The sequence below is a fragment of the Grammomys surdaster genome, unplaced genomic scaffold (genome assembly GCF_004785775.1).
Source record: "Grammomys surdaster isolate TR1022 unplaced genomic scaffold, NIH_TR_1.0 125671, whole genome shotgun sequence".
NCBI lineage: Eukaryota > Metazoa > Chordata > Mammalia > Rodentia > Muridae > Grammomys > Grammomys surdaster.
This window is the reverse complement of record NW_021620508.1, coordinates 868,287-879,120: the sequence shown is the minus strand read 5'-3', so window position 1 is coordinate 879,120 and position 10,834 is coordinate 868,287. Positions and strand designations below refer to the sequence as shown.

Genomic DNA, 10,834 nt, shown 5'->3' with positions numbered 1-10,834 from the left:
GACCAGCCTGATCTACGTACCAAGTTCACAGCTATTGAGTCCCTGTCTTGAAACAACGAAAACAAAATCTGGTAGGAGAACACTTACCTAGCATGTGCAGAGCCCCGGGTTCTCTCTCTAACACCATGGGAAATGGGAAGAGGGAGAGGCTGAGATTAAAGCCGAGTGTGATGACACTTGTCATAATTGCTCCTGAGCCTGAGGCAGGAGATTGGAGTTTGAAACAGCCTGGGCAACACAGCGAGACCCAGTATTAATTTAAAAAAAAACAAAAAGAAGAAGAAGAACTAGGAGGCATCAGATGTTAGTAAATTGGGGCAGTCGTTAGGGATCATAAAACGATTCCGTGGGAGACTGGCCCGAGGCACCATGGAAGTCATAAAGGATTCGGTTGAGGGATCAGGGTGGACTAATTGGATGGTCGGACCTACTGAGAGGTCAGTGGAAGTTAAACGGGGAATAATGACAGCCGGGGGCGAGGAGAGTGGGGGGCGGCTCGAGGGCCAGAGTCGAAGCAATGAGAGGTCCAAGAAGATGTCGGACAGGAACTAGTGGACCGGCGCACGGGTTGCTGAGAATCAGGGTGAGCGAGCGGCTGGGCGTCAGAAGGCGAGTCACTGAAGAAACAGGAAGCACAGTGGGCAGAGAAGACCGGTCAGAGGCCGTTTGGCTGGCAGGGAGGCCCAGGGAAGGCTGTCAGTAAGGAGTTCGGAGCAGAGTGTCGTGGTGCCCGCCTGTCGTTCCTGCACTTGGGACATGGGGGCAGGAGGACCGTGAGTGCAAGGTCAGCCTCAGCCGCACCGTGAGTTCAAGGCCACCTTGAGATGCAGAAGACTGAGAAATCAAAACAAAGATGGTGAGTGGAGGGCCAGTGGGGGAGGGTTAGCAAAAGAGCTGACGGGGTGGTGGTTGTGGTGGTGGAGGAGGAGCGCAGCGGGCATCGCAGCAAATACCATCTGTTGCTGGAGTCCTAAGACAGAGCCTGGTTCTGGAAAACCCACAGATCAAATCCACAGCAGGTATGGTGGCTCCACACAAAGGGAGCTACACAAAGGCTCTACACAAAGGCCAGCCTGGGCTACACCGTGAACTCTACATCGGTGTGACTGTCTTAGTTACTGTTCTATTGCTGTGAGGAGACACCGCAACTAAGACAACTTAAAAAAAAAAAAGCATGTAGCTGGGGGCTTGCTTACAGTCTCAGGGGGTTCATGATAACCACGATGGGGACTGTGCTGGCAGGCAGGCCCAAAGCTGGAGCAGTAGCTGAAAGTCACGTGATCTGCAAGGTGCAGGCAGAGGGAGAACGAGACTGGGCCTAGTGTGGGCTTTTGAAACCTCAGAGCCCACCCCTAGTGACACGCTTCCTCCAACAAGGCCACACCTCCTGATCCTTCCAGAACAGTTCCACTAACTGGGTCCAAGCATTAAACATACAAGCTTATAGGGGTCATTCTCATTCAAACCACTGCACCAGGCTATAAAGCCTGATCCAAAACACAAAACAACAACAACACTAAATCCTGTAACTTTGAGCTTTTCCACCTGAACTAGTTCCCAAATAACAACTCGGAGGCTTATTTGTTAATAAACGCCTGGGCCTTAAGCTCTGGCTCATCCCTGCTAGTTCATAACTCAATTATCCGGTTTAAACCAGTCTAAGTTCTCCACAGGACTGGTTACCTCTCCTCAGTTTCTTTTTTCTTTCTTTCTCTCTCTCTTTCTTTCTTTCTTTCTTTCTTTCTTTTTTTTTTTTTTGGTTTTTCGAGACAGGGTTTCTCTAATAGCCTTGGCTGTCCTGGAACTCACTCTGTAGACCAGGCTGGCCTCGAACTCAGAAATCCACCTGCCTCTGCCTCCCAAGTGCTGGGATTAAAGGAGTGCGCCACCACTGCCCGGCAAAGATTTCTTTCTTTCTTTCTTTCTTTCTTTCTTTCTTTCTTTCTTTCTTTCTTATCACACTGTAGCTGTCTTCAGACACACCAGAAGAGGGCATCAGACCTCATTACAGATGGTTGTGAACCACCATGTGGTTGCTGGGAATTGAACTCAGGACCTCTGGAAGAGCAGTCAGTGCTCTTAACCTCTGAGCCGTCTCTCCAGCCTCAGTCTCCTCAGTTTCAAAAGACCTTGAGTCTGGGTGACAAATCTCACCCCTGACTATCTCCTAGAGTTCCAATCTCTCTCCTGAACTCTCACCTTCCACTTCAAGCCTTTTGCTGTTAGGCCGCTGGCTTTTTATTGACAGGTGATGCTTCCACTCAGTGAACAAGAGATCAATCATCCCTACAAGGTCTAGCCACTCATCCCAAAAACCCAAGTGGGAAAAAGTGAGGGATAAAAGCTTAAAGGACTTTTTAAAAAGACAGGATCTCATTCTGTGCTCTCAGCTAGCCAGGAGCTCACTATATAGGGCAGGGTTGCCTTTAATGCCTGGTGCCTGAGGAGACCAGGAAAGGCCATGGGATCCAATCAAAGTGGAGTTACCAACAGTTGTGAGCTGTCATGTGGGTACTGGGAACCAACCCTGAGTCTTCTGTAAGGGTGCTAAGTGCTCTTACACACTGAGTCATCCCTCCAGCCACAGGAAATAACTTTAACACGCGTAACTATACTCAGAAGACAAAGAGACCAGTACCCAAGGTCCTGCATCAGCAAAACTGACCAGGGGAGAGACAGAGCAGGGGATGGGTGAGAAGCATGGGAAGTTAATTACGGTTAGTCAGTCAGCCTGTGGTCTGGTTAATGGTTATCCCAGGACAAGTCAGTCTTGTTCTTGTCCCTGATTAAAAAAAAAGTTGCTATTGCCTGATGTTTGTGTGTGTTGGGGAGGGGGTGTCATCTCAACTCCTAACATCTCTTTCTCCTGGAACCTAAGAGTACTGGAGGTCAGAAGAACACAGAGCAATAGAAAAAGACAAAATGGAGGTGAAGATGCCAAGGTTTTGTTCTGTTTTAAACTATCTATCAGGCACGGGAGGCCCAAGTGAAAAGTCACTGCTTTTTATCAAAAGGAGCCTCCGATTTCCCAGGGCTGGGACTGTAGCTCAGTGGATTCCATCCCTAGCACTCATAAGAAGCTGGAGGAGGGGGCTGGAGAGATGGCTCAGTGGTTAAGAGCACTGACTGCTCTTCCAGAGGTCCTGAGTTCAAGTCCCAGCAACCACATGGTGGCTCACAACCATCTTTAATGGGCTCTGATGCCCTCTTCTGGTGTGTCTGAAGAGAGCAATGGTGAATACATAAAATAAATAAATAAATAAATCTTTAAAAAAAAAAGCTGGAGGAGGGAGGGGGGAAAGAAAGAAAAATGTAAAAGTATGTCTTATATTTTTGGTTGTGAGTCTAGCCTTTAACAGCTACTCATCTCTTGGTTGGATGGCAGTGGCACACACCTTTAATCCCAGCACTTGGGAGGCAGAGGCAGGCAGATCTCTGAGTTCAAGGCCAGCTCGGTCCATAGAGTGAGTTTCAGAACAGCCAGGGCTGCACAGAGAAACCCTGTCTAACAACCAACCAACCAAACAAACAAAACAAAACACAAGGAAGAAAAAAAAAAAGAAAAGCAAGTCTTTGTGTCCTTATTACATTCTTATTTTTTCTTTTAAAAAGATTAGGTGGATGTAGCCCAGGCTAGCCTCAAACTTGCTATATAACTGAGGTTGGTCTTGGACTCCAGGATTTCAGACACACTGCCATGTCTGCCCTTGGCTTATTTGGTCTCTGTGTAGACCAGGCTGGCCTCAAATTGTGGCAGTTTGCCTGCTCTGCCTTGTCCGTGCTGAGATCCATAGGCAAGCTTCACCTTGCCAACTTACAGTCTTCCTTATGCTTTGAGATCCAGGAAAGAAGAGTCTGAGGGAAAACTCTGATTCTGTTTGTTTTACAGTGATATTTTATCATCTTTTTTTTTTTCAAGAAAAACCGAGGCAGAGAAGCAGACAGACTCAAACAACAGTCTGAGACTGCTTTATTGGAACATCAAGGGACTCCAACTTTTCCATGGATGAAGGTTGAGAGCATTTAAAGGGGCTGGGGGACATGTATATGTATGTGTATGCATATACATATGCGTATGTGTATGTGTATATGTATATATGCACGCGCACACACACAGGTACCAGGAAGTTGGAGCAATTTTTTGTGGTTTGACTGGAAGCAGGGTGGGTTGCTTTCAATACTCTGGCATGTTTCTGCAGATAGAGAGACGGTCATGATAGGTTCAAACAATCCTTTATAGCTAGGGGCTACTGTCCAGTACAGCCTCACTCAATTTTTCGCAACCTGAGGCCATTAGCCAATAGTTTTCCTGTGTAGTTTCCTCCTTACATTCTTCAGTTGTCTGATAAAGACCCTAAAAACCCAAGGCCCAGCACTTCATGAGATTTACCACTGAGTCATCCCCGCCCCGCTCCCCTCCCCCAGGTCCTCCTATCATTTAATTTGAGATCCTAGAGATTAAGCAGGGACTTTACACATACTAAGCAATAGCTCTGAAATTCATTTTTCGACAAGAACTTGTATAGGGCCCAGACTGGCTTGGAATTTCTGATCCTCCTGCCTCCGTTTCAGGGGTGAGGGGAGGACCTTGTACCATCACGCCTAAGGGTTCTTATTTTCGGGAGCGAAGTGATTCCAGACAACCAGGTTCTAGGCAGGGATGCCCAAAGGATCCAAGGCTAGCCAATCACATTACACCTTCCTCCCTGGGCTATTATAATTGGCCAACCAAGCGTATGCGTGCAACCAATGGGAAGAGGGTGTCAGGTCTGTCTACGAAGTTGTTGGATCCTTCACTGCTACCACTAGGGGGAGACTCTCCTCCGAGGTGAGGCTAACAGGCAGAACCAGAAAAGAAGGGAAGGGCTGGGACACGGAGCGAAGCGGGGGGTTTCTCTTGTCTGTGATAGATAGTTCTACTTCTACAGAAGCCTTAAGAAAAGAATACATCCCGGACCCCTTTGAAGTTATGTCTGCTCCCCGAGCCATTTGACTTCCTCTCTTTGGTTTCGGTAGGATCCCTGTCGCTGCAGTTAAGTATCTCACCTGGAGCTCAGGAGTGCCCTGGCTGTGCTGGTTGTGGAGGCTTCCCAACATATTGGGCATATTGAGTCCCCAAGACTCCACCTCCGACCATGCTGGTTAGTTGGGTCAGAGTTGGACAGAAAGTGTGTGTGAAGGTCATTATTCTGTATACAAGGGCAAGTCGGGGTTTGTTTAGAAGCGTTTTGAACCTAGACGAAGAAAAGACCTGAAGAGGGAGCAGAGAATACTGCTTCGTTCGCTCCACCCCCCACCCACAAATAAAGATAAGTGGGGGCGGCTAGATGGCTCAGCTGGCAAAGGCACCTGAGTTTGAGCCCTGGGGCACACGTGGTAGAAGGAGAGAACCGACTCACGCTAGTTGTCCCAATTTTTTTTGTTTTTGTTTTTGTTTTCCGAGACAGGGTTTCTCTGTGTAGCCCTGGCTGTCCTGGAACTCACTCTGTAGACCAGGCTGGCCTCGAACTCTCAAACTCAGAAATCCGCCTGCCTCTGAAGTTGTCCCAATTTTTAAGGAAAGATGAGATCAAGAACACATAGGAAACGCGGAGGGAGTAAGTAGAAATAAAGACTCAGAGTTGATGAGAATCTATGAAAGGTAATGTCCGGCAGGGCAGCAGCTTGCTTCTACCGCCCTCTGTGGTCTCATGCTCTGCCACTGAGCTACAAACTCAGCCCAAAGACATCGATATTTGTGGTTTGGTTTTGAGACGAAGCCTTGGATTTGTTATGTGGCCTAGATTGGCTTCCAAAACCCACAATCCTCCTCTACTTGAGTGCTGAGATAACAGTCTCTCTCTCTCTCTCTCTCTCTCTCTCTCTCTCTCTCTCTCTCTCTCTCTCCCTCTCTCTCTCTCTGCGCGCGTGCATCTAGATGTGCTAGTGTGTTTGCTGGGGAAAGATAGAACCTACGGCTTTGTGCGCATCCAGCAACACTCTGCAACGGAGCTGTGGTCTCACAATTTGTATTTTGAGCATCCCCACCCCCACCCTCCCTTTTCAAAACAAGTCCCAGGTGTTGCTGATGCTCCTGGGGCATTTTGAAAACTGCTGTCTTAAAATAGCACCTCAGGCAGAGTGAGTGCTTTGTAAGCACTCACTAAGAAATGAAATCCAATTTTTCTTCCCCTCCGGGAGGCTGCGTATGGGAGTCCTTCTTGGTTTACCCTGTCTGCACTTAGAAGGTTCTCACCCAGGACCAAGGATAACTCAGCACCAGACCGGGGTCTCCTCCTGCCTCAGGCCCCACTGACTCCGGACACCCTTGAGGGGAGGACTCACAGCAGAACTGGATGTCTGCCAAGGAGCTACCCTGGCACCGACTGCTTGGCTGGGAGCCACGTGCTTCCGGGCAGATTCAGAGCACTTTGGAGTCTAGAGAGTGAGGCCCGCTTTGCCCATGCAGTTCCAGAAGCAGCTTCAGCAGTGAGTGTATCTGGATGGGTGCCAGTTGCCACCCCTTGCTTGGCCCTCTCGAGAGTCTGAAGACACTGTGCTATGCTGTGCCTGCACCTGTGCTATGGGTGGCTGTGAGATGGTCTAACCTTGGGCAAGGATACCAGGTAGCACAGGACTTAGGCCTGTTGTGAGACATTGGCTACTGACGGGACTGCAGAGGCCACACAGGAGGTTGCGGTAGGTCACAGGCAGGGCAGTACTTGGGTAGCTGTCCCTAGAGAACAGCAACCACAGGCCTCAGGACAATGAGCAAAGATGTCCTGCTTCCTGTCAGCTGGAAGAGCAGGTGATTTCATATGCATTCTGCCTGCACTAGGGGTGAGGGGACCTGGGAGTAAGAGAGCATACACAGGTCTGGGGGAACGAGGGTATCCTGGCTAGTTTTATGAGACCTTGCCACAAGCTAGAGTCATCAGAGAGGAGGGAGCCTCGGTTGAGAAAATGCCCCTGTAAGATCAGGCCGTAGGCAAGCCTGTGGGACAGTTCCCTAATTAGCGATTCTTATAGGTGAGCTCAGTCCATTGTGTATGGGCTATCCTTGGGCAGATGGTCCTGGGTTCTATAAGAAAGTAGACCGTGCAGGGCGGTGGCAGCGCACGCCTTTAATCCCAGCACTTGGGAGGCAGAGGCAGGCGGATTTCTGAGTTCGAGGCCAGCCTGGTCTACAGAGTGAGTTCCAGGACAGCCAGGACTACACAGAGAAACCCTGTCTCAAAAAACAAAAAAACAAAAAACAAAACAAAACAAGAAAAAGGCAGTAGACCGAGCAAGCCAGTAAGCAGCACGCCTCCATGACCTCTGCATCAGCTGTTTCCAGATCCCTGCCCTGTTTGAGGTCCTGTCCTGACTTCCTTCAGTGACGGCCTATGACGTGCAAGTGTGAGACAAATAAACCCTCTCCTCCCCAACTGCTTTTCGGCTATGGTGTTTCACTGCAGCCGTAGAAACCTTAACCGAGATGAAGGGCAAGGGTACCTGATGCCTTTGCAAAGGGGACCTGGAGGATGAGACAAGTCAGAAGAGAGATTCAAGGAGTGAGGTGCATGTCGGGAGATACAGGGCAACAGGGAAGCCAAGGCAAGGGGGTGTAGGGCAAAGATGGAGAGCTTGGCTTGGAGCAGAACCAAAGCCAGAAGCCTCAGACAGATAAAGCGCAGGTGGTTGATAGCTGTCCTTTGTCTCCACGCCAAGTGTCTGCAAGGAAGCACCTTGTCTGAAAGAAAGGGCCTTTCACAAGGTGGTGGAGCCCAGCAGGGTGCCACCCGGGGCCCTGTGGGCAAGAAGAGGCTATAGCAGATGGTGATGATCCTCGGGATATCTGGTGACAAAAGACTTTCTGCCTTCCCTGAATCAGACAACCTGTTCAAACGGGTACAGACCGTTCATGGAGCAGCCAGGCACAGTATAGGAAGACCTGAGGCATAAACTCTCCCTGGGGTGCCCCAGTGACCACCCTTCCAACACCACCACAGTGAAGTTCCTCATACCCTGCTACCACTCCAACGTGGACACCAGGGCAACACATGCCTGGACATCCCCAGGGATAAGCGGTTCAACGACATGAGGTCCGGACGATCTTGCTTTCTATCTAGAGCTGCTAGGACAACTCAATATCAATAGCCCTTGGAACACACTGTGCTTCTGAGCTCTGGACAAACCCCACAGTATTTAAGGAGTACCTGTATGAAACCTGTTCAAAGCAGGGCTCCAGTCAAGAGCCCTGATCCAAGCTGTCCAGACTCTTATGTGCCATCTTTTCTCTTAGGTGATCTGTCTTTTCCTTGGTTACTAAGCTCTGGTGGTGTTTTTGTTTTATTGGTTTTTAAATTAAGTCTGCTTGAGCCCTAGCAGTGTATATTAAATAAATACACGTCGATTGCATCGGTTGTTTTACACACACACACACACACAAACATATATACATATACATATGTGTATATACATATGTACATACATATATATACATATATACATATATATGAATGAGAGAGAGAGAGAGAGAGGTGGTTGATCACACATCAATGAATGTATAGGTCTTCCGGATGAGTACAGGTTTGAGACTAGGTCAGGAGTAGCTCTGAGTCTCTACAGTGTCAAAGGGCTGGGGTTTGGGGGTGTAAGCGCTAGAAGATGCTGTTTTGTATCTATTCCTTTTGTTTTGTCTCGAAACAGGCTTTTGCTATGCAGCCCAGACTGGACTTGAACTCATAGTCCTTCTGCCTCTGCTAAGTAAGTGCTGCCCATGTCAGGTATGAACTGGGAACCGGATTTCAGAGTACACACTTCGGGTTGGGTAAATGTTGAGGGTCTGGGCCATAATGGAGTGAGTGGGTGTCAGGTTGGCACCAGGAGGGAGCATAAGGTCTCGGGACTAATTTGTGCATGGCACGCTGAGATGGATCATGAGTTGAGCCCAAGCAGACTCAGAGCCAGCTTTTCCAGATGAGCAACCGCGCGGTTGGAAGGAGGCCCTCAGCACTTAGGCTGCAGGCTTAGCTTCCGCTAGGGAAAGCCTTGGCCACTCAGTAGCTGGCAGGTTTCACAGTAGAGTTGAGTGTCTGGGGAAAGTAGTACCAGCGGTGAAATCGTGGAGATGGGGATTCAGTGCCAACAACTCATAGTACTGATGCAAGGACCTCAGAAGAGCCAGGATGTCTGCGCAGAGGCAGGCAGAGCTGGGATGCTAATGATTGCCAGGGTGGTACAGGATGCTGATAGTAACAGAATCTTTCCTTCTGCCCATTTTCATGCATGAGTGTGGTGTGCATGTGGGTATACACATATTTGCATGCGTTAGGCACGTGGGGAAGTGTACATGTTCCTGTGTGCGTGTGCATATGAGGAGTCTGAGGTTGGTGCTGGGAGTACCCTTGGCTTGAGTTTCCACTGTATTCATTGAAGCAAGATCTCTCAGTCAAACCCAGAGCTTTTCACTATGGCTAATGTCGCTAACTTTTTTCTGGAGAGCGCCTGCCTTCCTTTTCTGGGATTGAAATTACCGGTGGGCCACCATGCGTTTTTTTCGGTGGACTTAAACCCTGGTCCTCACATTGTAAGGCAAACATTTTAACCATTGAGCAATCTCCAATCCCCAGTAGTAGCATCTTGCCATCAGTACCTGGGTACATGCTGAAGGGGAACAGAACAAGCAGCTATAGGCAACACCAGCACTACGTCTGCACGTAGCTAAGGGGGCAGCTGTAGGGGGCAGCCATGGGATCGCCCATTGCAGTTAGCGCAAAGTCCCACTAGGGGGCGTCTGTATGCGGCTGGAAAAGCCAGCACTTTACTGCTCAATCCTAAGGGTTGTGGAGAAGTCTCTCCACAACGTCCAAGCTTTGTGGATTCTCCCAGTCTCAAATACGTGTCGGGAAAACAGGGTTGAGGGTGGGCAAGTTAGAGCTCTGGGGAATCAGTGTTACCAAATTTCCTTGGATCCCCAGGTAAATTCAGGAGCTCTGGGAGGCCCCGCTGAGCTCCAGGAGTCTGTGTGCCACACCTTTACAGACTTGTGGCTGCGATCTTGACCAGTATTCTTTGGACACTCTCAGAGAGTAAGGAAGTTATGTCCTAAGAAACCAAGATTTCCAGGCTTGGGAGGTGGCTCGGTGCGTAGCGCACTTGCTGTGTGGAGTGTGGGGGCCCGAGCTCACACTCCCAGAGCACACAGGAAAGCCAGCTGTGGTAGTACACATCTGTGATCCCATTTTCTTATAAGATGGGAGGCAGAGACAGGAGGGACCTCGGACATCACAGGCCAGACAACTTGGTGTGTGCAGAGGCTAACGACAAAAGGAGAGACTGCAGTTCAAAAAAGGTGTGAGGGGAGCACTCAGAGGCATGGGGAACACTCACAGGCAAGGTTGTCCTTTCAGGTCCCTACAAGTACTGGGCATGCTCTGTGACAAGTCTTCTGGATTCACAAACGTGTACACATCATACACAAAAAACAAAGATGTTATAAATAGTAATTAGTCAATTAAAAAAAGAAATCGGGGCTCTCCTCTGGGAATGAAAACACTCAACAGCCTGACTGTGAGATGCAGAATTCATTTTTTAATTAAAAAAATGTTTTTGAGATGAGGTCTCACCATGTATCCCTGGCTGGCCTAGAGCTCACTTTGTAGACCAGGCTGGCCTCAAACTTACCGAGATTTGCTTGGTTGCTGGGATTGAAGGTGTATGCTACCATGATCGGCATATGTGGTGATGGGGAGGGGCTATATGTATCACAGCACACATGTGGAGGTCAGAGGACAACTTTCAAGATCCATCCTTCCGCCATTTGGGTTCTAGGGATCAAACTCAGGCCACCAGTTTGGTGACAGTCACC

General features: G+C 49.1%; 1 pseudogene; it reads left to right on the top strand.

Annotated features, from left to right (window-relative positions):
- The first annotated feature begins 7,761 nt into the window (after positions 1 to 7,761).
- LOC114638956 lies at positions 7,762 to 8,225 on the top strand (annotated as a pseudogene).
- Positions 8,226 to 10,834: the final 2,609 nt, after the last annotated feature.